This window comes from Bos indicus, chromosome 1 (genome assembly GCF_029378745.1).
Source record: "Bos indicus isolate NIAB-ARS_2022 breed Sahiwal x Tharparkar chromosome 1, NIAB-ARS_B.indTharparkar_mat_pri_1.0, whole genome shotgun sequence".
Taxonomy (NCBI): domain Eukaryota; kingdom Metazoa; phylum Chordata; class Mammalia; order Artiodactyla; family Bovidae; genus Bos; species Bos indicus.
In genome coordinates, this window is record NC_091760.1 from 145,900,528 (window position 1) to 145,925,157 (window position 24,630).

General features: G+C 46.2%; 1 protein-coding gene across 16 annotated transcripts in view; it reads left to right on the forward strand.

The window, feature by feature from the left end:
- The window catches only part of PCBP3 (poly(rC) binding protein 3), a 229,965-nt gene that overhangs the window by 124,313 nt on the left and 81,022 nt on the right, over positions 1 to 24,630 (forward strand). For 12 of the 16 annotated variants that reach the window (XM_070796215.1, XM_070796190.1, XM_070796223.1 and 9 more), the window contains one exon: positions 13,047 to 13,128. The exons of the other annotated variants lie outside the window; for them this stretch is intronic. The gene's annotated coding sequence lies outside the window, so the exon portion shown is untranslated. The remainder of the gene's footprint in view (positions 1 to 13,046; positions 13,129 to 24,630) is intronic. 16 annotated transcript variants of the gene reach the window in all.

A 24,630-nucleotide genomic window follows, 5' to 3' on the forward strand; every position in this document is an offset into this window, starting at 1 on the left:
AGGCAGCAGAAGGCAGCAGGCTGGGCTCTTCCTGGAGCTCGGGATGATGCCCAGCAGATCCCACGTCTCCTCCCACTTCGCTAGGCCCTTCGAGGTGCCAGGGTGGCAGGGCCTTCCCCATGCTGCTCTCCTGCAGTCTGTGACCAGTGCCTCCCTGTCCTCCCGAATCTACGCCTGGGGTGCGGGGCTCTGTGTGTGTCCCCTCCCCGACAGGAGGGCTCCCTGTGTATGTCTGTGTGTGTACCCTCTCCCTGATAGCAAGGTTCCCCACGTGTGGGGCTGGTTGTCAGTCCTCCACAGAGCACCTGACCCCATAACCGCCACCCAGACAGTTGTTCCATTTGCGTCTACAGAGAGGGAACTCACCATTTGGGTGATTTTGGTAACTTCTTGGAAGGGCTAGAAAATGCGGGTGGCCAGGGAACATGTGGCCTGGTGCTGCTTCCCCCACCCCGTCCTCCCCTGCTGAAAGTTCTCCATCAGGGCCCAGAGCCTTACATTTCTTTACAGCTTACTAGACTTGATTTTGTCTAAAGCAATTCTATTATAACTTTGTTTCTTGATATACTAATTGCTCTTGCTTTTTGAATGCCATCTTATAATTTTTTTGATCTCCCATTTCATGAGTTTTTGTTTTCTTTCTCTGAAAACACATGGCAGGCTGCAGACTAAAATCACTTATGTTTCTTTCTGTACATATTTCTGAACATATGTTCTTCTTCTACCTCCTGCTGTGTTTTGGTGTTTCCTTTGTGTGGCATAAGTTTTTTCATGGCTTCAGTGTTTTTCTGTTTCTCCTCCCTGAAGGCCGAAGTCAGCCTTGTCTCCCAAGCTGGTGGACGTATCCCGCATCGGCCACCTGAGTCCTGTCCCGGGTCTGTGGACTTGGAGCTGGGCAACAGTTCACTTGGGCTGGGCCTCACATCGCTGTGGGGGCCAGCAGCCTGTAGGGTGCTGAGAGGAGGCTCTGTGGCCTCTGATTCCTCCTGGCACCCGGTTTGGCTGGGACCCTGGTCTCCCCACCCCCAGCCTCCACACACACTGCTTCTCTGGAGGGACTGCAGAGGGGCCTCCCAGCCACCTGTGCTGTCACCTCCATGCGTGTGGTGTGAGTGTCTGTGGTCTTGATTTCTTTGCTTGACTGATTAGAAACTAGGGTGGCAGGGAATAAAGGTGCCTTCACTGCCCTCTGGCACCACTCAGAGGGTTTGTTCTCTGCTCCTGTGTAGCCTGGAGTCTGCGTCACTGTCCGTGGAGCGACACCTTCCTCATGACACTGCAGCTCTTGTCCTCTGGGACAAGTCTTTGGATTTTGTGACATTAAGCTTTCCCATGTCCGCATCAACAGATGGTATATTTTGAGGCCAGGATGCTGGGCTAAGTAATGACTCCACACAGGGCCCCACAGGTGGCGTGTTCAGTGAATGCACTACAGTTTCATTTGGAGTGCTTGGTGGGTATTCGGTGATGGCACAGAGAAATCTGAGATGATGGTAAACTCAGCCGTGTACTGTGGCGGGTGGCTAAAGAGTTGTTGTTGTTCAGTTGCTCAGTTGTATCTGACTCTTTGTGACCCCTTGGACTGCAGCACACCAGGCTCCCCTGTTCACCATCTCCAGAACTTTGCTCAGATTCTTGTCCATTGAGTCGGTGATGCCATCCAACCATCTCACATGCTATTGCCCTTTCTAAAGAATAAACGTCAGTTTTAAGCCCTTTCAGAGCAGCATATTGTCCAAACAATATTAGTTGGGTGGGGGCCGGGCAACGTCACTGAAGAGTGTGACCACAAGGCCAACCACTGTTGTGCAGCTCCACCCCTGTGCCAGACTGGAGCAGAACAGGGAGAACTGGGGGCAGCCAGTGCATTAGGTCCCACGAAGTGTCCTTGTCCAGGTTCCTGGGGCTGTGCAGGGGCGGCAGGGAGGCAGCGGGGCTAGCCCACTTAAGGCCTCTGGGATTGAATACAGTGTAACTGGAACCCATGGTAGGAACCCAGGGGTCCAGAGCAGGCTCAGGGTAAGGAGACATTGGAAGGATTTCAGAGATAAATCATGAAGGTTTGAGGCACTGGGGGGCCATGTCCATGGTCCACAGTCAGAGATGCCAGAGGGATGTGGTCAAGTGTGGGGTGAGCCCAGATGACTCTTAGGATGGTCATTCAGTTTTTAGGTCATGTCATCACCTGAACTATTTTAGATGGCAAATTCAGCTATATGCATTTCCTCTGGTAAAGCATATTTGAGTTTAGTTGTTATATTTGAGGGAAATAGGACAATTTGGTTCAGGACTGGCAGCCCCCTGTAGTTCAGGGGGAGTTCGGTATGTTTGATGTGTCTGGTGGGCTGCTCACCAAGTAGCAGAGAACCCCCTCCCTTCCCTCCACTTGGCTTCATAGCAGGCTTGGACTCTTTAGGTTAAGCAAAAGTTTTCCTTTTAAGATTTGCATTACTTCCCAAATATTAGCTAAGTCCAGAAAGGTGCAAACCCTAGATGTTGGAGCAACCAGCCTTATCCAGTCAAAATGACCTACTTTTCATATTTTCCCTGAAAGTCTAACTTTTCTGATGAGGTCGTATCTTCCCTCCCATACCTTTGGGATGCACAGTTTTCTCAGTGAATTGCTGCACTGTTCACCCATCACCCATCCCCTGAAAACGGGATGAACACCCTTCTTTACCTTGGCTTTCCCGGAGTTGCAGCTTGAGACAGAGCAGGAGCACAGCGGCTGTAGTCGTCCGCTGCCATCACCACCATAGAGACACAACTCCCGAGAGCCTACAAATGCCTCCCCTCCCTCTACTTCTTGTCCAAGGCCAGTTGTGCCAGGAGTAGAGCACTGGGGGTGGGCTGCGTTTGAAAGAGGGTTTAATCTTGAGCAATTCATGTTTGAAGTGTGATAGAACCGATCTGAGACATAAAATAAGTTTAAATGATTTCACATCACACCAGCTATGTTCTCTGACCACGATGGAATCAAGAAATCAGTTATAGAAAGGTATCTGAAAAATCCTCAAATACTTGAAATTATGTATGGAGCAAGAAGGAACCAAAAAAGAAATGAAAAGTGCTTATTTTGAAATGAATGAAAATGAAAACACATCACATCACAGTATTTACCATGTAGCTAACATAGCACTTGAAGGAAACTTAGAGTATGAAACACCTCATTAGTAAAGAAGAAATGTCTTCATCTTCTACCTCAAGGAACCAGGAAAAGATCACTTTAAAGTAAGCAGAATAAAGGAAATCATAGGAATCAAAACAGGAATTAATGAAATACAAACTAGAAAAAATGATAGAGAATATCAGTGAAAGCAAATGGTAGTTCTTTGAGAAAAATCAATGAAATTGATCAACCTGTAGCCAGACAGGAAAAATGGATATACTATGATCAGCCTTGTGCCAACACATTAAATTACTTTAGATGAAATGCATATTGTTTTTTGAAAGAAAGTATCAATACCAAAGCTAATTCAAGTACAGGTTGATTATCCTGATTCTCCAAAATAGATTTAAAAAGTGAATTTTGTTGTAAACCACTTCCTCTGGCCCAGGAAAAACCTCCAGGACCAAATGACTTTACTAGGGAATATTATTAAATATTTAAAGAAGAAATATTGCCAGTTCTATATAAACTCTTCCATAAGATTGAAAAGGAGGGAATACTTCCAAAATTATTCTGAGTTCAATATTACCCTAATAATAAAGCCAGGCAAAGGTAGAAGAAGAGAAAACTATGGACGAGTATCTCTCATGAACATATATGAAAACTCAATAAAATTTTAGCCAATCAAATAGAATAACTAATTGAACTTTATCCCAGAAATTCAAAGTATCATTTACATTCTAAAATTAATCAATATGTTGTTTGGTTGTTGTTCCGTCACTCCGTCGTGTCCAACTCTTTGTGACCCCATGGCCTGCAGCAAACCAGACCTCCCTGTCCTTCGCCATCTCCTGGAGTTTACTCAAACTCATATCCATTAAGTCGGTGATGCCATCCAACCATCTTGCTCTCTGTTGTCCCCTTTTCCTCCTGCCTTCCATCTTTCCCAGCATCAGGGTCTTTTCCAATGAGTTGTCTCTTTGCATCAGGTGGCCAAAGTATTGGAGCTTCAGATTCAGCATCAGTCCTTCCAATGATAATTCAGGATTGATTTCCTTTAGGATTGACTGATTTGATCTTCCTGCAGTCCAAGGGACTCTCAAGAGTCTTCTCCAACACCACAGTTCAAAAGCATTAATTATTCGGCCCTCAGCCTTGTTTATGGTTCAACTCTCACATTCATACGTGACCACTGGAAAAATCTTAGCTTTGACTAGACAGACCAATGTCTGTGCTTTTTAATACGATGTCTAGGTTTGTCATATCTTTTTTTCCAAGGAACAAGCATCTTTTAATTTCATCAATATAATTCACCCTATTAACAGACCAAAACCAAAAAAAACTGTATCATCTCAGTACATGCAGTAAAAGTATTTGATACAATGTAACACCCACTCCAGGGGTTTCCCTGGTGGCTCAGATAGTAAAAAATCTACCTGCAATGGGAGAAACCTGGGTTCAATCTGTGCATCAGGAAGATCTCCTGGAAAAGGGAATGGCAATCCACTCCAGTATTTTTGCCCGGGAAATCCCGTGCACAGAAGAGCCTGGTGAGCCACACAATTCATGGAGTTGCAAAGAGTTGGACATGACTAAATGATTAACATACACAACATCCACTCCAGGTAAAAGCTTTCAGGAAACTAGGAATAGAAGGAGGCTTCCAGTGAATGGCATCAGTGATAGGTTCACAGCTGATGCTGTCAAGGTGGTGAAACAGTGAGTCATTCCCCTGCAGTTGAGAGTAAGGCAAAGACACGTGTTCTCATCTCTTCTATTACGTATTTTCCAGGAGGTTCTATCAAGTTCAATAGGAAATAATAGACATTGAAATTGGAAGGAAAGATTTAAAGCTGTCTTTATTCTCAGTCAACATGTTTGTCTATGTAGAATGTCCTATAGCATCAAAAGGAGGCTGCAAGAATAACTGGGTTTAGCAAGGCTACCATATACAAGATACAAAAAATCAAGTGTCTTTCTCTATACTATCAACAAATAATTAGAAATGGAAAAACAGTACATCTAATAGCAAAACACTGCTGAATGGAATTATTGAAGACAGATCAAGGGAAAACTATACATTGCACAAAGACTCAGTGTTGTTGAGATACTAAGTCTCCTCAAACTGGTCTGTGGGTTCAGTGGACTCCCAAGGAGAATTCCAAAAAAGAAAAACAAGGGATTTTTTGATAGAAATGTGACAACTAACACCGCTTGGTTCCATGATTTATTTTTAAAATACTGTAATCAAGACAGTGTGATGTTGGTGTTAAGAGACAAATCGACCAGTGGATCAGAAACAGACTTGCACATAGATGGGCAGTCAGTTTTCAACAACAGTGCCAAGGCAGTTTAATGGAAAGGGCTAGTTTTGTCAAAAAATGGTGCTGGAATAATTACGCATTCAGATGCAAAAAAAAAAAAAAGGAAAAAAAAGACCTTTCATCCACATCTCCCATCATGTATAAAAATTAATTTGAATCAGATCAGAAATCTATAATTTTATACACCAAGAACAAAGCATGATTTTTTTTGTGACCTTGCATTAGGCAAAGTTTACTTAGTTAATACATTAAAAGCATTATCCATCAAAGAAACAAGTTTATAAATTGGACCTCATTAAATTAAAAGAATTTAAATTTTCTACTTTCCAAAAGACAGTATTAAGAAAATGACAAGACAGACCACAGACTGAGAGAAAATATTTGCAAATCTAATTTATCTGGAATGTATAACTGACTCTTAAAATGCAATACTAAGGAAACAAACAACATAATTAAAAATGACCAAAAGATTTGACCATCCACTTCACCAAAGAAAATGTGTGGATGGCAAGTAGGTACATGAATAGAAGTTAAACATCACTAGTCATTAGCTAAATGCAAATTAAATTCACAGTGAGATACTACTTGGTGTGACCCATCTGCCAAGCACTGGCAAAGATGGAGACCATCCCATACTGCTTGTGAGAATGTAAAATGGTATCTTTGCTTTTGAATCATTTTGTCAGTTAAGCCAAAAAGCTAGTTAAATATACACCCACCAGTCATTCCACTATGAGGTGTTACCCAGTCATAATGAAAGCGTATATTCATACAAAGCTTTGAGCAAGAATTATTTTGGGGGGCTCCAAAATCACTGCAGATGGTGATTGCAGCCATGAAATTAAAAGACATTTACTCCTTGGAAGGAAAGTTATGACCAAGCTAGACAGCATATTAAAAAGCAAAGACATTACTTTGTCAACAAAGGTCTGTCTAGTCAAGGCTATGGGTTTTCCAGTAGTCATGGATGGATGTGAGAGTTGGACTATAAAGAAAGCTGAGCACAGAAGAATTGATGCCTTTTATCTGTGGTGTTGGAGAAGACTCTTGAGAGTCCCTTGGACTGCAAGGAGATCCAACCAGTCCATCCTAAAGGAGATCAGTCCTGGGTGTTCACTGGAAGGACTAATGCTGAAGTTGAAACTCCAATACTTTGGCCACCTGATGTGAAGAGCTGACTCATTTGAAAAGACCCTGATGCTGGGAAAGACTAAGGGCAGGAGGAGAAGGGGACGACAGAGGATGAGATGGTTGGATGGCATCACCGACTCAATGGACATGGGTTTGGGTGAACTCCAGGAGTTGATGATGGACAGGGAGGCCTGGCATTCTGCAGTTCATGGGATCGCAAAGAGTCGGACATGACTGAGCGACTGAACTGAACTGAACTTGAGCGAGAATGCTTGCAGAAATTTGTTTTTTAATAAACTGAAATACTGGAAGCATCTCAGTGTCTATCCATAAATGAATGACTACACAAATTGTGGTGTATGGTCACACAATGACATTGGGGAATCTCAATTACGCTGAGTAAAAGTGGTCAGACCGGAAGTGTGCATCTAGTGTGCTTTTATTTATATAAACTTTTAAAGAAAGTGAGTTCTGTAGTGTCAGAGAGCAAGTCAGAGGTTGCTTGGGACATGGTGGTTGTTGCAAAGCAGAGAGGAAGGAATTGCAGATGGCCACAGAGAACACCAGAGTGTGCCTGTTCCTTATCCTGACTGGTGATGACTTTATGGATGTACACATGTGATGAAACTTTTTAGTGTGTACACAATATATGCATATCTTAGTATATTCCATTATATCTCAAAGCTGACTGACCGACTGATTTTTTTGCCAAGAAGAAAGCAGGACCCTTTTTATGGAGCAAGATAACATTGTCTAGAGCCCAAATTATTTTCAACCACAATGTCTAGTATTTAGTGAAACATTAAAAGTGGACCAGTGAGCAAAAAAACAAGAGATGAGAACTAAAACCACAGAGGACTTATATAATTGCTCTACCAGACAAAAACTTTAAAACAATGAAGATTATTAATTAAAAAAAGAATATATTAAAATAGAAAATTTCAAGTGAAATCCTAATCTATGATTTCATAATCTATGAAAATCCTATGAATTAAAAAAAATAAAGGATACAAAATGAATAATTTCACTGGATGTCTGTAACAGAACACTGGACTTGGGCTTCATGAAGTGGGCAGTGGTTCAGTGAAGTGTTGAAGCACAAGAGAAAAGAGACTAGAATAATACAATGTGAGAGACCTGTGGGACGGAGTCAAAAGATCTCACGTATGTAATGAGTAGCCCAGGAAGAGGGGAGATTTCAAAAAAATATTTGAAGATATAAAGGCCTTGGAGTTTCCTAAAGCATTGGAAGATATGCTCGATTCTGAAACAGCTGACCCTGAAATGAATAAATAAAGAGGCAAGCAAACAAGCAAACAAAACTAATTTTTCATGTATGGGCATCATTGCTTGACTCCTAAAAACTACAGCAAAAAAACCTTCAGAGCAACCAGAATTAAAGATGGCCCGTTGCTCTCAGGGGGCTTCCCTGGTGGCTCAGATGGTAAAGAATCTGCTCGCATGCAGGAGACCCAGGTTCAGTCCCTGGGTTGGGAAGATCCCCTGGAGAAGGGTATGGCAACCCACTCCAGATTTCTTGCCTGGAGAATCCCATGGACAGAGGAGCCTGGTGGCCTACAGTCCATTGGGTTGCAAAGAGTCAGACATGACTGAGCGACAAACACCACACACACACACACACACACACATCGCTCTCAGAGCTGTATCTGGCGTGTCTTGTGGCTGGTGCATGCACACAACACTCTGGGTGTGTGTCCTGAGCGAAATCGCCACATCCTGGCTTATACACTCATTCTGCTCTGCTGGCTGAGGCCTCAAAGTCTGTACTCGTAGCAGCAAAATGGAGATCCTACCACACTATGACGTTTCAAGCAATCACCTCTTCCCACTGCTTCTCAAAACTACACTAGATTTTAGAGAGCAGCATCCTTTCCCCCCTTTCTACAATGACTTTTTTACCCCCCAAATTAAGTAAACAAACTATTAGGAGTGGTATTATAGCACTATGGCTCCAAAAAAGGGACATTCACCAATTCCTTGATGTAACCATTTCCACCAGAAAAATCCTTCAAGCTAGGCTCCAACAGTATGTGAACTGAGAACTACCAGATGTACAAGCTGGCTTTAGAAAAGGCAGAGGACCCAGAGATCAAATTGCCAACATCTGTTGGATCATAGAGAAAAAGCAAGGGAATTCCAAAAAATAATCTACTTCTGTTTCATTTAAAATCTACTTCTACTTCATATTAAAGCCTTTGATTTTGTGGATTACAACAAACTGGAAAATTCTTAAATAGATGAGACTGCAAGACCACCTTATCTGTCTCCTGAGAAACCTGTATGCAGATCAAGAAGCAGCAGTTAGAACCAGACATGGAACAATGGACTGGTTCAAAACTGGGAGAGGAGTACGTCAAGGCTGTATATTGCCACCTCGCTTATTTAACTTACATGCAGAGTATATCACGCAAAATGCCGGGCTGGATGAAGCATAAGCTGGAATCAAGATTGCTGGGGGGAAATATCACCAAAACTTCAGATGTGCAGATAATACCACTCTAGTGGCAGAAAGCAAAGAACTAAAGAGCCTCTTGATGAAAGTAAAAGAGGAGAGTGAAAAAAGCTGGCTTAAAACTCAGCATTCAAAAAACTAAGATCATGGCATCTGGTCCCATCATTTCATGACAAGTAGAAGGGGAAAAAGTGAAAACAGTGACAGGTTTTATTTTCTTGGGCTCCAGAATCACTGCGGACAGTGACTGCAGCCACAAAATTAAAAGATGCTTGCTCCTTGGAAGAAAAGCTGTGCGAAACCTAGACAGCATATTGAAAAGCAGAGATATCACTTTACCGACAAAGGTCTATATAGTCAAAGCTCTGATTTTTCCAGTAGTTCCATATGGATGTGAGAGTTGGACCATAAAGAAGGCTGTGTGCTGGAAAATGGATACTTTGGAATTGTAGATCTGAAGAGTCTTAAGAGTCCCTTTACAGCAAGGAGATCAAACCAGTCAATCCTAAAGGGAATCAACCCTGAATATTCATTGGAAGGAGTGGTGCTGGAACCGACACTCCAATACTTTGGCTACCTGATGCAAAAAGCCAACTCATTGGGAAAGACCTTGATGCTGAGAAACATTGAGGGCAGGAGGAGAAGGTGGCGACAGAGGACGAGATGGTTGGATGGCATCACCGACTCGATGGACATAAGTTTGAGCAAGCTCCAGGAGATGGTGAAGGACAAGGAAGCCTGGCATGCTGCAGTCCATGGGGTTGTAGAGTCAGACACGACTGACCGACTGAACAACAGCAGAAGGCATGGCAGGAATGTCCTCGTGCACGTGTCTAGATGAGTAGCAGCAGCCTGTGTGTGTCCATTCTGTGAGAGGATGTAGACAGACCTCCCCAACTCATGGTTCTGGGTCTGGTTCTGTGTGTCTGGGTTTTCCCCAGGCTGGGACCCATCCTTAGATCCTATTGTGCTTGGCTGTGCTGGAACTCTACTTGTAAATGCACTCAGAGTGCAAAACAACTGTGAACCTCAGAAAGGTTTGTAAGTCGGTGAAGGAAATAGTGCAGAAATGAGGATGTGCCTCCCAAAGTGCCTCCCCAGGGACTGTCCTGCAATAGGGTTCCCTGGGAAGCCCCAGCTCCCCAGCTCAGACCATCGGCCTTGCTTACATCCCATCTGCGCAAGTGCACACTCTGCTTATTTACTTCTCATCTGCTTATTACTTTTATAAATTTGTTTTCACTGTTAATTTAAATACTTTTCTACCTGTAAAAATGGTTTGGTTATCTTTGGTTGGGATTGAATGCATCATAATTTTTCTAATTAGTGAATACATGTTTTTTTCCTGTATAGTAGAGGGATTTTTCAGAAGAAAACAGTAGCCTAAGTGACTGGTGTTTAGGAGTTCCCAGGCACCTTGCCCTCTCCAGCACCTGGCAGGGTATTGCCAGACTATTACATTAAGGCAGTGTAGTGGGTGTGTGAAGTGAAAGTGAAAGACATTCAGTCGTGTCCGACTCTTTGCCATCCCATGCCCCAGGGACTATACAGTCCATGGAATTCTCCAGGCCAGAATACTGGAGTGCGTTGCCTTTCCCTTCTCCAGGGGAATTTTCCCAACCCAGGGATCAGACCCAGGCCCCCTGCATTGCAGGAGGATTCTTTACCAACTGAGCATCAGAGAAGCCCAAGAATACTGGATTGGGTAGCCTTTCTCTTCTCTCAGGGAATCTTCCCAACCCAGGGATTGAACCCAGGTCTCCCACATTGCAGGTGGATTCTTTACCAGCTGAGCCACCAGGGAGGTCCATGTATTTGCATCTATTTCTGGTTTTAGTTTGCCCACCTTTGACCACTATGAGACTGAGCACATTTTCATGTGCTTATTGGCCATTTAGACCTCTCCTCTTCCTTTATGAAGTACCTTTCTCAGTTCCTACCCATTTTGCTGTTTATGTTTATATCAATTATAAGGGAGAGCAATCAGGCTGGCCCTGGATGTTTCCACGGCAATTTTCACTGGAGAAAGTATACAAAATCTTTAGGGAAGAAAGAATTTTCTCAATAATACATTTTCAGACATGTGAGGTCCTGGGGAGAAGTGATGCATATGCACCCTCACTGGCAGGGCTTCTTGAAAATGGAGCCAGACTCCAGACAGCTCAGTGGAGTCAGAAAGAAGGGCCACAGACAGGCTGGTGGGGGCCCAGGAGCAGAGTTGCAGGAATGGGGGGCTGTCGAGGTCGGGGATCTGGTATTGCAGACCTTGTTCATCAGGTCACAGCAGCAGTGTCCATAGCAGTGACGGGAGGGAGGTGAGGGCAGGGTGTACAGAGGGGATAGGGGCGCCAGTCATGCGTTTCATGCTCTTCGGGCCAACTAATCAGTGCACAGGGATTTAAGAGCATCATCCAGAGTTACTAGCAAAAGAGCCAAAAATAGCTCGATGAGGACTCATACTGGGCAGTGGGGGGTTGTAACTGTGGTCACTCCTGACTCATCCTTGTGAGTCATCGCCTGTCCTGCTTAGTGGATGAGGCCCCACACAGAGTACAGATACTTGGTAAACATGAGGAAGAGCTCAGCCTCATTCAAGATGTTTACAGCTTTCAAGTGTCAACAATTAAACTGTGGTAACAGTTTTCGTCCTTCAGTTTGTCAAAGTTGAGTGTTTGAGAGTGAATTGCATCGGCAGTGGCTAGAGAAACAGCACTCAGGAATTTGATGGGGATGTAATTTGCAGAGACCCATATGGAGATGATTTTGGTTAATTTCTCTGAAATTAAAAGTGTACAGTATTTCACATCTCATGCCAAGGTACCTCTGATTGTGTTGAGTCAAAAAGTCCTAAGATGCATTGATGGTAAAGAATCGCATGCCAGGTGCATAATGGACACGCGTGTTACTTCCGTGTGCGTGGAATGTGATGCATGGATCTGCCGGGCGGTGTTAACAGTGACTGAGCTCAGAAATGCTACCAGAGTCTTGTTCTTCATTGTTTAAATGTTTACTCTTTATATTTAAGTATCTATAGTTTTAAAGAGTTATGAAAACTGCCCAAGACCATGAAAAGTTTTAATAGTTACATTAATAAAGGAATCTATATACATTGCCAAGGTCATGTCAAATTCATGATGTGTTAATATTATTTAATAATTGAAACCTGAACCATGAAGTAAGTCAGCCATCACTGGGGAATGCGGCAAGTGGAGAGTATTCTGGCATCATTGTTGTCCCTATGGAGACGGGACACAGAACACAGTCACTTGAAGCGCTGTGAAGGCCAGGAGCCCTACCCTTGCCCATGCCCCTGAGGGAGCATCCCCGCCCCTGCCAGGAGAGTGCACACATCCCGGAGCGGCCAGCGCCCTTGGAGGGTCTCCGGCCAGGTCACTGAGAATCTTGCGGTGGGCATCGCCAGCCCTGCAACCCTGACGACTGCTCTCCTCTGAGCCCGAGGCTCCTCTGTGAAGTGGTGATGATGACTGCTTCCTCACCCCGCCAGAGTGTGTGAGAGAACAGACGGGAGAGCGCTGGGAAGTAACAAGTGTTTAGGAATTGGTAGTGTCTCTTCCTTGTAAAGACTTTTCGCATTTTCATAACCCAGCCTATATTTCTGGAACATTCTTCATTAGGTAGGATTAGAATAATGACTGGACCTTGCAGTTTCAGAGCATTTTGGCATCTGTTGCTGGCATCCACTGAGGAGCCTTGGGAGGGTAACCCCGTCCAGGGCAGGGCCCCCTCCTCCACACTTTACTCCATTAAGGGAATGCTGCACTTGGCTGGGCCCAGAGCACCCGGACACCTCTGAGTCTTCAAGTGTGTTGCCAGCTTTTAAATGTATTTCTGTTATAACAATTGCTAACGGATGCAAAACAACTTTCACGTATAAAGGTGTTATGAGTCTCCACACATGAGGATGACCAGGAACAAGCGGGGCTGAGCGGGATCTCGGGCATGCTGAGCTCATCGAGTGACGTGACATTTTTCCCTTGCTTTTTGGTAGATGGACAGTGTCCTTGCCCACGGGGAAGCAGGCGGGCTGGCAGGACAGGCGTCCCCAGGCCGGGAGGAGGAGCCACTCGCAGGTACTCTCATCTACCCCCGCTGGTGACCTGCTCGCCCGGCCCCCCTGTTCCAGCCAGTGACGCCTGTGACCCCCGCCTCCCCCCGGCCTGCTCTGCCACCTGTGCCCTGCCTGCGCCCAACCTCAGTGCCTGTCGGTTGACCCACCTCAGCCCGGATCTGACCTTCCCCTGCCATCCCAATGCCGGGCCTGGTCCTCACTTCTGGTTGACCCTTTGCTTGACCACTTCTCTCCAAGTTCTTAACTCTCAGTTGTTCCGTGACTCCCAGTAACCTGGCTTGGCCACCGGGCATGTGGAGAGGCCCCTGTTGGGGTGGGCTCCCACCTGCTGGTGCTCACAGCCTCTCAGATGTGCTTTTTATGTGTTCATTTCCTTCAACAGGGTGGTTTGTAGAGAACTGAGAAGGAACGTTGGTTCCTGCAGCGATGCGGTTGGGCTGCGTGCTGCTGCCCCTCCTGAGCCACACAGAATGGCCACTCTGTCATTGGCCTAGGAGCAGAGTGAAGGAGATGAGATGCTTCAGAATCAGAACTGATTTCAGGAACAATTTTAAGTGAGGCTGGGAGGGTAGGGCTGCTGTCCCGGAGCCTGCAGAGTCGCTGGGCAGACAGCTCAGGTCTGCTGTCTGCACCCGGTCTGGCTCTGGGAGGGGTTGCATCCATCAGCAGACACACTGATGGGCTCTGTCCCCAGAAACAGCGTCAGAGGTAGATGCAGCCTAAGCAGTCCGGAGGTGACGCGCTCCGTGGGTAGGGAAGGGGAGGGCAAGGGACAACAAGTGTGCGTGCTCCCCAGCAGGGGCCGCCAGGGACCCACAGGAGTGTCAGAGTTGCCTCACTGAGGTGACTAAGTAAGGGTGAGGGGGCAAGTCATGGATGGGGAGGCAGAGGGAACAGCCAATGTGAAGGTTGTAGGCGAGGAGGCTGGAGAGCAGCTGGAGGCCTGTGTAGCCACAGCGGTGGGAGGGTGGGACACTGGGGCCAGATAGCAGCTTCCACTAGGGGTGGGGTCCCACGTAAACCTTTTAGAGCCGAGCAGACTCCAGCCTTCCTGTGGGTGGGGAAGGAGAACTGGGCTTCACCCAGGTGGTCTGGACAGACAAGGTGGAAAGCGGGTGCACATGGAGGAGAAGAGAGGGGAAGAGCCGGGCAGGAGAACAGGGGCTTTGATGAACAGCGGGGAGAGGGGGAGTGAGGGGGAGCCCAGGGGAGTGTTGTCGATGAGCGAAAACAGGACTGGTTCTGTGAGGGCGGCAGGTGGGCTGAGGGGCCACGCAGTCATGAAGCAGCCATGGACGTGCTGCACAGCAGGTCTGTCCCAGGAAGCTGAGGGGGTACCAGGAGCTGAGAAGATGAGGAAATCCTGTGAGATGCGTGTGGTCCTCATGAACTGCCAGTGGTCGCCCACTGGTGACACACAGGACAGGACGCCCTCGTGTGGGCCAGCTTACGGTTGAACTTCTTCCGGCCTCTGGCCATGGTGCAGGGACGTTCTGGGGGCCTTTCTGGGCCAGGGGAGGGCAGGGTTGGGGCCCTAGGCTCCGTGCCATCTGTGGTATGAGAAGAAGCGGCAACCTGGGGAGAGGCGTGGCACTGTGGGGCTCTGGGCTGTGGCTCTCGCCAGGCGGGAGGAGGAAGCAAGTGAGGACAGAAGGAGCCCAGCGCAGGCGCAGAGCCCATGTGGCTGCTCCACAGGTGGGCCAGGAAGGGGCCTTCCTGAAGGGAGGGCTGGGACAGCAAAGGTGGGCGGTGACCGTGGTTGACTTTCTCTTCAAGTTGGTGGCAGTTGTAAATTGATCTCCATCAAAGTAGAATATAACTTAGAAATATTTAAAAAATACAACCGCCTTTTCCAGTTAGAGAACAGTACTTGGTTTCTATGGTAACTGCCAACCATTTAACTAGGGCAAGTGTTATGTGGTGACATGGGGTAATTAAAGACAACGGGGAAATTGCAGGGTAAGACTTACATAAATACAGAGTGGCTGCGTGGTTAGCTTCTGCTGCTGAAGTGAGGCTGTGGCCGTTTCTGGCTGGCTGTCTGCTCCAGAGCCTGCCCTTGGGCTGGGTGGTCACATTGGGGCAGGGCCCCTCTCTGTTCAGCCTGTTGCGTGTGAGTCCCACTCTCCTCCCTGCTCTGCCCTGGGACCTCAGGCAGGTTGTCCCCAGGCCCACTTAACCTGTGCCTCTGTGAGGCCTTCCCCAGGTCAGGCTAGAGGCAGACGGAGGCCGTACATTGGCTCCAGGCTTTGGCCGTTGACATTAACTTATCAACCAGAACTTAAGAAGGGTGTTTCTGGGCTTTTTTTCTTTTATCAACTGGCTAGGAAACAACCCCTAAATAGGGTAAAAAGAAAAATCAGAGCACAAATCCATCTCTCACAGATTGGAACAGGATGGTCAGAACACTCACCTACTGTCCCCCCTGCCAGGATCCTCCAAAGACAGAGAGTTTAAGACTACAGAGTCCATGCTGCCCCAGAAACAGGGGCCACCGAGTCAGAAGCTCAGACTTCAGGTTAATTACCAAGAGACAGAAGCAAATAACATTTGTGAATGAAAACATCACAGGAGATGTGTGGCGAGCCTACTGCAGGTAAGTATTTGAATTCGGACACTTGCAGAACCAGTATCCATGCAGGCGAGTCATGTTTCTCAAAAGCAGACTGTGGGCAGAGCCGAGAACTGTCACACCCTTGAGAACCACAGAGCAGGGGAGAGAAGTACCAAGTGCAATGAAAGAGCATGTTCCAGGGAAGACCTAATGGCATGAGGAGAAGAGCATTCATAAAAGCAACAGCTCCTTCAAAAGAGACAGGCAAAGATTTTGGAAAGAAAAGTTATGAAAATGAAAAAATCTTGATGGTTTAAATTGCAGAACAGACAGAAATGAAGAAGGAATTAGTGATTGGACAAATGAACCAAGGATGGTTCCAGAATGCAGGCCTAAAGCACCCAGAGCTGTCCCAGATGCAGGTTTCAAGGACTGAGAGGTGGAGAGTGTAAGAGAAGAGGGGGAGCCCATGGGGAGTTTGAGAAGCTCGCATGGTTGTCAGGAGCATTCTGAAAAGGAGAGAGTGGAGAAGACTGAGAGAGGGTGACGAACGTGTCTCGGAAGACGCCTGACGGGCACAGAGCATGTCAGGGATGAAATGTTGGGCGAGATGGGGTGGGCGGAGAAACCATAAGGGCTGGGAGGCAGTGGGATGGAAGTTTAGGATAGGACCAAAGAGAAACCCCAAAGTGGTCAGCAAAAGGAGCAAAGCTCTCGCTATCAATTGATGTAAAATTCTCTATACCACACGAGTATTTTAGAGTTAATTGGATCAATATCTTCAAAGTACTTGGGGAGAAAAGATTCCAAACCTGGAATTTGAGACACTGCCGTAATCCAGATTGAAGGGCAAAGGAAGGGTGCTGTCAGACAGTCAAGGACTCAGAGGTTTCCAGCCTCACCCCCAAGACTGACAAAAATGAGGGAGACAGCCATCCATAGAGAGGGTGGCACTTGGTCCCACTGACAATGGCGGGAAGGAATCCTGGGCAGTATGCAGCTACTCTGAATAATCACTGATGCCTGTTGGTTTGCAAATTAAAGTGATAGTTGAAAAATCTTGGTAGCTTCCAGTGTTTATTGTCCCTGGTTGTTCAGCAGTTACTTGTGATTCGGTGTTCTCCTAAGAAGTGAACTCATGTCTTTCTACTCCACCATCTTGTCTCCATCAGTTCAGTTCAGTTCAGTTGCTCAGTTGTGTCTGACTCTTTGCGACCCCATGAATCGCAGCACACCAGGCCTCCCTGTCCATCATCAACTCCCGGAGTTCACTCAGACTCACATCCATCGAGTCAGTGATGCCATCCAGCCATCTCACCCTCTGTTGTCCCCTTCTCCTCCTGCCCCCAATCCCTCCCAGCATCAGAGTCTTTTCCAATGAGTCAACTCTTCTCATGAAGTGGCCAAAGTACTGGAGTTTCAGCTTTAGCATCATTCCTTCCAAAGAAATCCCAGGGCTGATCTCCTTCAGAATGGACTGGTTGGATCTCCTTGCAGTCCAAGGGACTCTCAAGAGTCTTTTCCAACACCACAGTTCAAAAGCATCAATTCTTTGGCGCTCAGCCTTCTTCACAGTCCAGCTCTCACACCCATACATGACCACAGGAAAAACCATAGCCTTGACTAGCCGGACCTTTGTTGGCAAAGTAATGTCTCTGCTTTTGAATATGCTATCTAGGTTGGTCATAACTTTCCTTCCAAGGAGTAAGTGTCTTTTAATTTCATGGCTGCAGTCACCATCTGCAGTGATTTTGGAGCCCCCCAAAATAGAGTCTGACACTGTTTCCACTGTTTCCCCATCTATTTCCCATGAAATGATGGGACCGGATGCCATGATCTTTGTTTTCTGAATGTTGAGCTTTAAGCCAACTTTTTCACTCTCCACTTTCACTTTCCTCAAGAGGCTTTTCAGTTCCTCTTCACTTTCTGCCATAAGGGTGGTGTCATCTGCATATCTGAGGTTATTGATATTTCTCCCGGAAATCTTGATTCCAGCCTGTGTTTCCTCCAGCCCAGCGTTTCTCATGATGTACTCTGCATAGAAGTTAAATAAACAGGGTGACAATATACAGCCTTAACGTACTCCTTTTCCTATTTGGAACCAGTCTGTTGTTCCATGTCCAGTTCTAACTGTAGCTTCCTGACCTGCATACAAATTTCTCAAGAGGCAGATCAGGTGGTCTGGTATTCCCATCTCTTGAAGAATTTTCCACAGTTTATTGTGATCCACACAGTCAAAGGCTTTGGCATAGTCAATAAAGATCTTCACAGAAATAGATATTTTTCTGGAACTCTCTTGCTTTTTCCATGATCCAGCAGATGTTGGCAATTTGATCTCTGGTTCCTCTGCCTTTTCTAAAACTAGCTTGAACATCAGGAAGTTCACGGTTCATGTATTGCTGAAGCCTGGCTTGGAGAATTTTGAACATTACTTTACTAGTGTGTGAGATGAGTGCAATTGTGCGGTAGTTTGAGCATTCTTTGGCATTGCCTTTCTTTGGGATTGGAATGAAAATTGACCTTTTCCAGTCCTGTGGCCACTGCTGAGTTTTCCAAATTTGTTGGCGTATTGAGTGCAGCACTTTCACAGCATCATCTTTCAGGATTTGGAATAGCTCAACTGGAATTCCATCACCTCCACTAGCTTTGTTCGTAGTGATGCTTTCTAAGGCCCACTTGACTTCACATTCCAGGATGTCTGGCTCTAGGTCAGTGATCACACCATCGTGATTATCTGGGTTGTGAAGATCTTTTTTGTACAGTTCTTCTGTGTATTCTTGCCACCTCTTCTTAATATCTTCTGCTTCTGTTAGGTCCATTCCATTTCTGTCCTTTATCGAGCCCATCTTTGCATGAAATGTTCCCTTGGAATCTCTAATTTTCTTGAAGAGATCTCTAGGCTTTCCCATTGTGTTGTTTTCCTCTATTTCTTTGCATTGATCTCTGAAGAAGGCTTTCTTATCTCTTCTTGCTATTCTTTGGAACTCTGCATTCAGATGCTTGTATCTTTCCTTTTCTCCTTTGCTTTTTGCTTCTCTTCTTTTCACAGCTATTTGTAAGGCCTCCCCAGACAGCCATTTTGCTTTTTTGCATTTATTTTCCATGGGGATGGTCTTGATCCCTGTCTCCTGTACAATGTCACGAACCTCATTCCATAGTTCATCAGGCACTCTATCTATCAGATCTAGGCCCTTAAATCTATTTCTCACTTCCACTGTATAATCATAAGGGATTTGACTTAGGTCATACCTGAATGGTCTAGTGGTTTTCCCTACTTTGTTCAATTTCAGTCTGAATTTGGCAATAAAGAGTTCATGATCTGAGCCACAGTCAGCTCCTGGTCTTGTTTTTGCTTGTCTCCATACTACAAGCCAAAAAAAATCTTACATATATGTATTTATATAATGATAGCTCCATTGGTAAAGAATCTACCTGCAGTGCAGGATACCCCAGTTTGATTCCTGGGTCGGGAAGATCCGCTGGAGAAGGGATAGGGTACCCACCCCAGTATTCTTGGGCTTCCCTTGTGGCTCAGCTGGTAAAGAATCTGCCTGCAATGTGGAAGACCTGGGTTCGATCCCTGAGTTGGGAAGATCCCCTGAAGAAGGGAAAGGCTACCAACTGCAGTATTCTGGCTTGGAGAATTCCATGGACTACATAGTCCATGGGGTTGCAAAGAGTCAGACACGACTAAGTGACTTTCACTTTCCACTTTCTATGGTGATGAGAAGAAGAGTGAAGGTTTCTTAGACTTCGATTCTTCTTCTGGGGGAATGTAGATACTGCTCAAGCCTATAGTGTATGAATGTGCTTTTGAACAAACTAACAGTCTACCAGGAGCCACCAGGCATAGGCACAGATGGTGCAACTTCAGTTCTTGTAGAGGAAAAACTCTGGAACAACCAAAAGGTAGAGAAAAAGGAGCAAATTAGAAATCAAAGTGTTAAAGCCAGACATCTTGTAGGCATTAGTTCAAGTATATGTGAAATTTCTCTGTTAAAAAGCAAAACTCAGATTGTCTTTAAAATGACACCGAAACAGAAAATGTATTGGGAGGCTACTAAGCAAATGCTAATCACTGGAAAGCAGCCCAAGCAACATTATTTTCAAGAAAAAGATGAAAAGCATTAAATGGGACAAAGATACATCATTTTGATAAGTTGTAATCCCCTAAGAAGATATGATATTCATGAACTTTTATGTACATAATTACATAGATGTAAATTTTATGAAGGAAGAGCCTCTAAGAATAGGAAATGGACAAATCTAGTACCATAATGGGAAACTTTAATTGAAAAATTGAAAAGACAAAAAGTGCATATGGTCACGATGAACCTGAATAGCATTCCTGACAAAGTCTGTCCCAGACACAAAACATACTTTCCTTCTTTCCTCCCTCCCTCTCCTGCTTCCTTCCCTCCCTCCTTTCTTCCAATTTTTCAAACACACCAAGACCATTCACAAATATATTCACCATGTATTTTATTTTAAAGAATATCATATTTTTCAACAGCAGAAATCATTAAGTACAATAAAAATGGAAATAAACCACAAAATGACAACCAAAAGCAGCCCAGACTCTGTTATTTGGAGTCTGGAGATTTGAGGATGCTTTTAAATAAAAGCATAAACTGTATAAAAAGTAAGGAAAATGAGATAATACTGAACATCAAAACATGAAGGATGCTGTCAAAGCAATTCTTAGGAGAAAATTTTAGAAAACCAGAGATATTTAAATAAAACAATCCCATGACTCTACATGTTAGAGAAAGAATTAAAAAATAATTCAGGACAAATTAATAAAGTTAAAGGTAGAGGTGAACACAGCAGAATGTGAAAACATGGTGCTGAGTGTAATAAATGCTGGTAAAGAAATATGAAACACTTAAAACAGCAACTCTGGTCCAGGGGTTGTGGGGAAGACAAAACTTTAAAACTTGGGGGACCAGGGAGTAGATATAAGATGTGGAGGCTCTTAAAGCTTTCAGTCAACATGTATGCACTGCTATATTTAAAATGGAAAACCAACAAGGTCCTTGTGCATACAGCACAGGGAACTCTGCTGAGTGTTACGTGGCAGCCTGGATGGGAGGGGAGCTCTGAGGAGGCTGGACACCTGTGTGTGCACGGATGAGCCCTGTGCTGGGCACCTGCGACTGTCACAACATCGGTAGACTCCAGTACAAAATAAAACTTAGAAAAACACATCAATAAAACTTCAAAAAATGTTAAGGCAGCAAAGAACACCTCTGAGATGTTTACAACTTTATGCAACAGAATTGGAAAGTCTACATGAGATGGATACTTTTCTAGAAAAATGTAAATCAAGAAATTGGCCACATATGATGTAGAAAGTCTGGGTAACTATGGGAATGACTGAAACGGCGCTCAGTCTGCACTCAAGTGTGGCTGGGCATCCTGCTCCTTGGCATGTCCTCACATATCCGAGAGGAAACACAGTCCTTATTCGGTATGCAAACTGTTTTAGAGAATGGAAAAAGTCAGGTTTCCCTAACCATTTTATGAGATCAGCCATACTATAATGCAAAAATCATGTGAGTAATCCTAAAATAATCAATAGATAACTCTGCCTTCTGAGACAGGTATGCAAGCCCTAAAAAAATGTTAGCGGATCAAATCCAGCAGTGCATTTTGCTTTAGGTACATCTTTAATTTAACAGGAGTCCTGGCTTGGCGAAGTGCCTGGTCCCCTGCCCTTGTCCTCTCTGCCCTGCTCCTGTCTGTCTGGCTTTCTTGGCTTGCCTTCTCTGTGTATCATTCTTCTTGAATTCCTCTCATTGCTTTGTTTTTGACTTTTAAAAAAATGTTCTCTTTCTTCTGTTTTCCTCTGCTGTATTTATTAAATTGCATGTCTTCTGATTTCATCTGGATTTTTGAAACATGTTTTTCTTTTATTCCCAATTCTTTCCTGAGTTCTATGACATAATTTTTGAGTTTTTCTAATTCTGGTTTATGTTTTTTTCATTGCTTGCATCATTATCATAATGTCTCTTAATCAACTTAAAGATATTAGATTATAGTTTTTCTGTTTTGGTCAGCATGGCTTTATGGTTTGTGTTTATTGTCAGTAGGAATGTTATTTTTCTTATTTTGAAAAGAAAATCTTTGTATGGTACCTGACAGCACATGAAATTTGTTTTCCTGAATTTTTAAGAAAATACTGTTTAGGATAGCTTTGGTAATTTCATGGCTCTAGAATGCCCTCTTCTGTTCATTTTAAGAAGGTGAAGTATGAGAACCTGAGGTCACAGTGTGTCTGCTGAGGGCTGGGGGCTGGGTAAAGACCTTGTGTTGCTGTTAAGTGCTCTGGTTCTCATAACTGCACTTGGTATACCCAGACATAGAAAATACGCTCTAGAGTATTTGGAGTCAAGGCAGGTGCTGTCTGTAGTCACTATCGTGGTCTGTGCGCAGGTTGGGAAAGAATCTCCAGAGACAGAGCGGTACAGAAGGGAGTGAGTTTATTAAGAACAGAGAGCAGAGATAATGTGGGCGCTGCAGCACAGGGCCAGACTCCTGAAAGACCAGGCAGAGCCACCCCTGCTGTGGGCCAGCAGCCAATTTTTATAGCCTCAAAACAAAGAAACTTCCTGCCAGAAGAGTGGCATTAGGGTGCTATAGGGTGGGTGTTTTACCTAATAAAGAGTTGGGGGATGGCCAGTTGAGGGAAGGGAGGCTCATGGCAATGGTTGCTATGGGGCTCTGTCAGTTCCAGAGATGACCTTGGTACAGGGCTCCACACCTGTGACCTTGGTATACAGCTCCACAGTCACTCTCAGCCGGTGTGCATGATGGGGAATGAACTGGTGTGTGACAGGCGAGCCAGCCTGACCATGAGCAATGAGAGACAGTTACAGGACACACAGAAGTGCATTGTAATGATCACACAACTTTAATGCAGGTTCAACATTACAACTCAATAAGAAGTTGTCAAATAAGCAAGTAAAATGAATTCTTCAGCGGAAAACACAGAGGTCCTTCTCTTCCAAATGGGTCTCCTGGGAGGTGGCAGATGGAATCCTGGGTGAGCCAAGGGGGTGCTGAGCTCTGGGCTGCTGCCAGAGCCACTGTTCCAGCTTCTCAACACTTCCCTCTAACTGAAATTTTAATTAAAAGCAATGCCTCAGAATATAAAATCTACTAAGAAGAGGACAAGCACCCTCTTGAAGTGACCTGGGGTTTCGGGACCCAGGAGGCCCAGAGGGAGGCTGGTGAGAGCATCTCCCACCATCCCTGGGTCCCTGGTCACCAAGCGCACTGGACCAGACTCTGCACTTCTCCGAAAACTCAGGAGGTGCCTGGAGAGTCTCTGAACTCAGGGAGGGGGGAGTGCATGGGGGGTTTTGGGGCCACTTCCCCCACCTTGTGGCGGTGAAGAGCAGGATGCAGAAGCCACCCGCAGGCTCTGAACCCTGCAGACCACATGAGCCCGTGTGAAGCGGAGAACGTGGCCGAGAAGGTTGCAGTCCAGTTCGGGGAAGGGGAGGCGGCAGCTCGCCAGACGCAGTGGCGCCTACTCTGTGCTCAGGAGGCACGTCCACAGGCTCTGTGATGACCCTCTGCGCCAGCCTCACAGCCAGTCCTGGCTGCCCCTGACCCTTGCGCTCTGCTCTGTGGCCCTCCCCCCGCCCTGCCCCCCTGGGTGTCTGGGTGGGATCACAGATGACCTCCCAGCTACGCCCCCGTGTGCCCCTCTCCAAGGCTCCCGGCTGGCTGCTCGTGGTCACGTGGTCACTCTGTCTCCCTCTGTGGAAGCACACCTCTTCCACGCAGCTGGTGGCTAGGGACTCTTGCAGGCGCATCCCACTGTGGGCTTCTGGCTCCTCCGATGCCCTGGGCTGGCGTTTTCTGCTGGGGGCTTCTGGGCTGGGGGTTCTCCTGGCGTCAGGACAGCTGCGGCTGTGTGGCCCTAGCTGGTGTCTGGCTTGTGCAGCAAGAGGTAAAGCGGCCCGGCAGGGAGACACAGTTGCGTGAGTCACACCCACACCATCATGCCCTGAGGTCCAGCAGAGTTCAGCACAATCATGTTACAGAAACTAGTCACGTCTGTAACCATGGTGCACGCCCCTCCCGCATCTCTTTGTGACACTGACTGAGCTGGTCCGTTGTCCTGTGGTGCCCACTGTCCATCCAGAGAGCCTGGGGCCACTTGTGGCCTCTGGGCAGCAGCGGGAAGGGCGCCCAGAGGCAGCTAAAGCTGAGCTGGGCCTGGGAGACAGCACTGTCCGCCTCCCTCCTCCATCTCCTTTTGGAGGAGATGTTCAGCGGGAGGCCTAGCTCTTGGCCCCTCTACCCCTCCCTGCACCCGCAGGCTTCTAGCCCCACGCACACAGCGGTAGTCAGTCCCACCGTGTCCCCCCAGAGCACAGACCTCCTGTCTTCCCAGCTCCAGCCCCAGCAGATACTTGGCTCTGGTGCTGTCTGGACCTGGTCGCTCTCAGAAGGAATACAGTCAGTGCCTGCGCTTCTCTCTCTGCTTTGTCTCTTGTCTCCACTCTCACTGTAGAATTATCCTGGCAAAATAGGCTTTAAGTCCCTCATTTGTAGAGCACTTTGCAATTACAGAATACTTTTCCACATCGCTGAAGGGTGGGTATTTTCTTTTTCATATTTATAACATGGAGCTGAGTCGAGAGCAGTGGAGTTGTGGGCATTAGCCTGGGGTTGAGATGTGGGTCCCCTCAGAGCAAGCCCCCAGGGGCTGTGTCACAGGCCAGGAGTCACAGGCCCCAGAGAGTGTCCCCTGGGGTCAGAGGAGCTGCTGACTGGTGGAGGTACAGCTGCACAGGCTCCGAGTCCTGCTGCAGTGCCGCCTCGCTGCTTGGGGCTCTCTACCCCACCCCCACCACCACCCTGGTGGGCTGCCTGGACCTCCCTCCAGCACTTCCTGCGGCGGAACCTACCAGAAGTCAGCGCAGGACGAGGTGT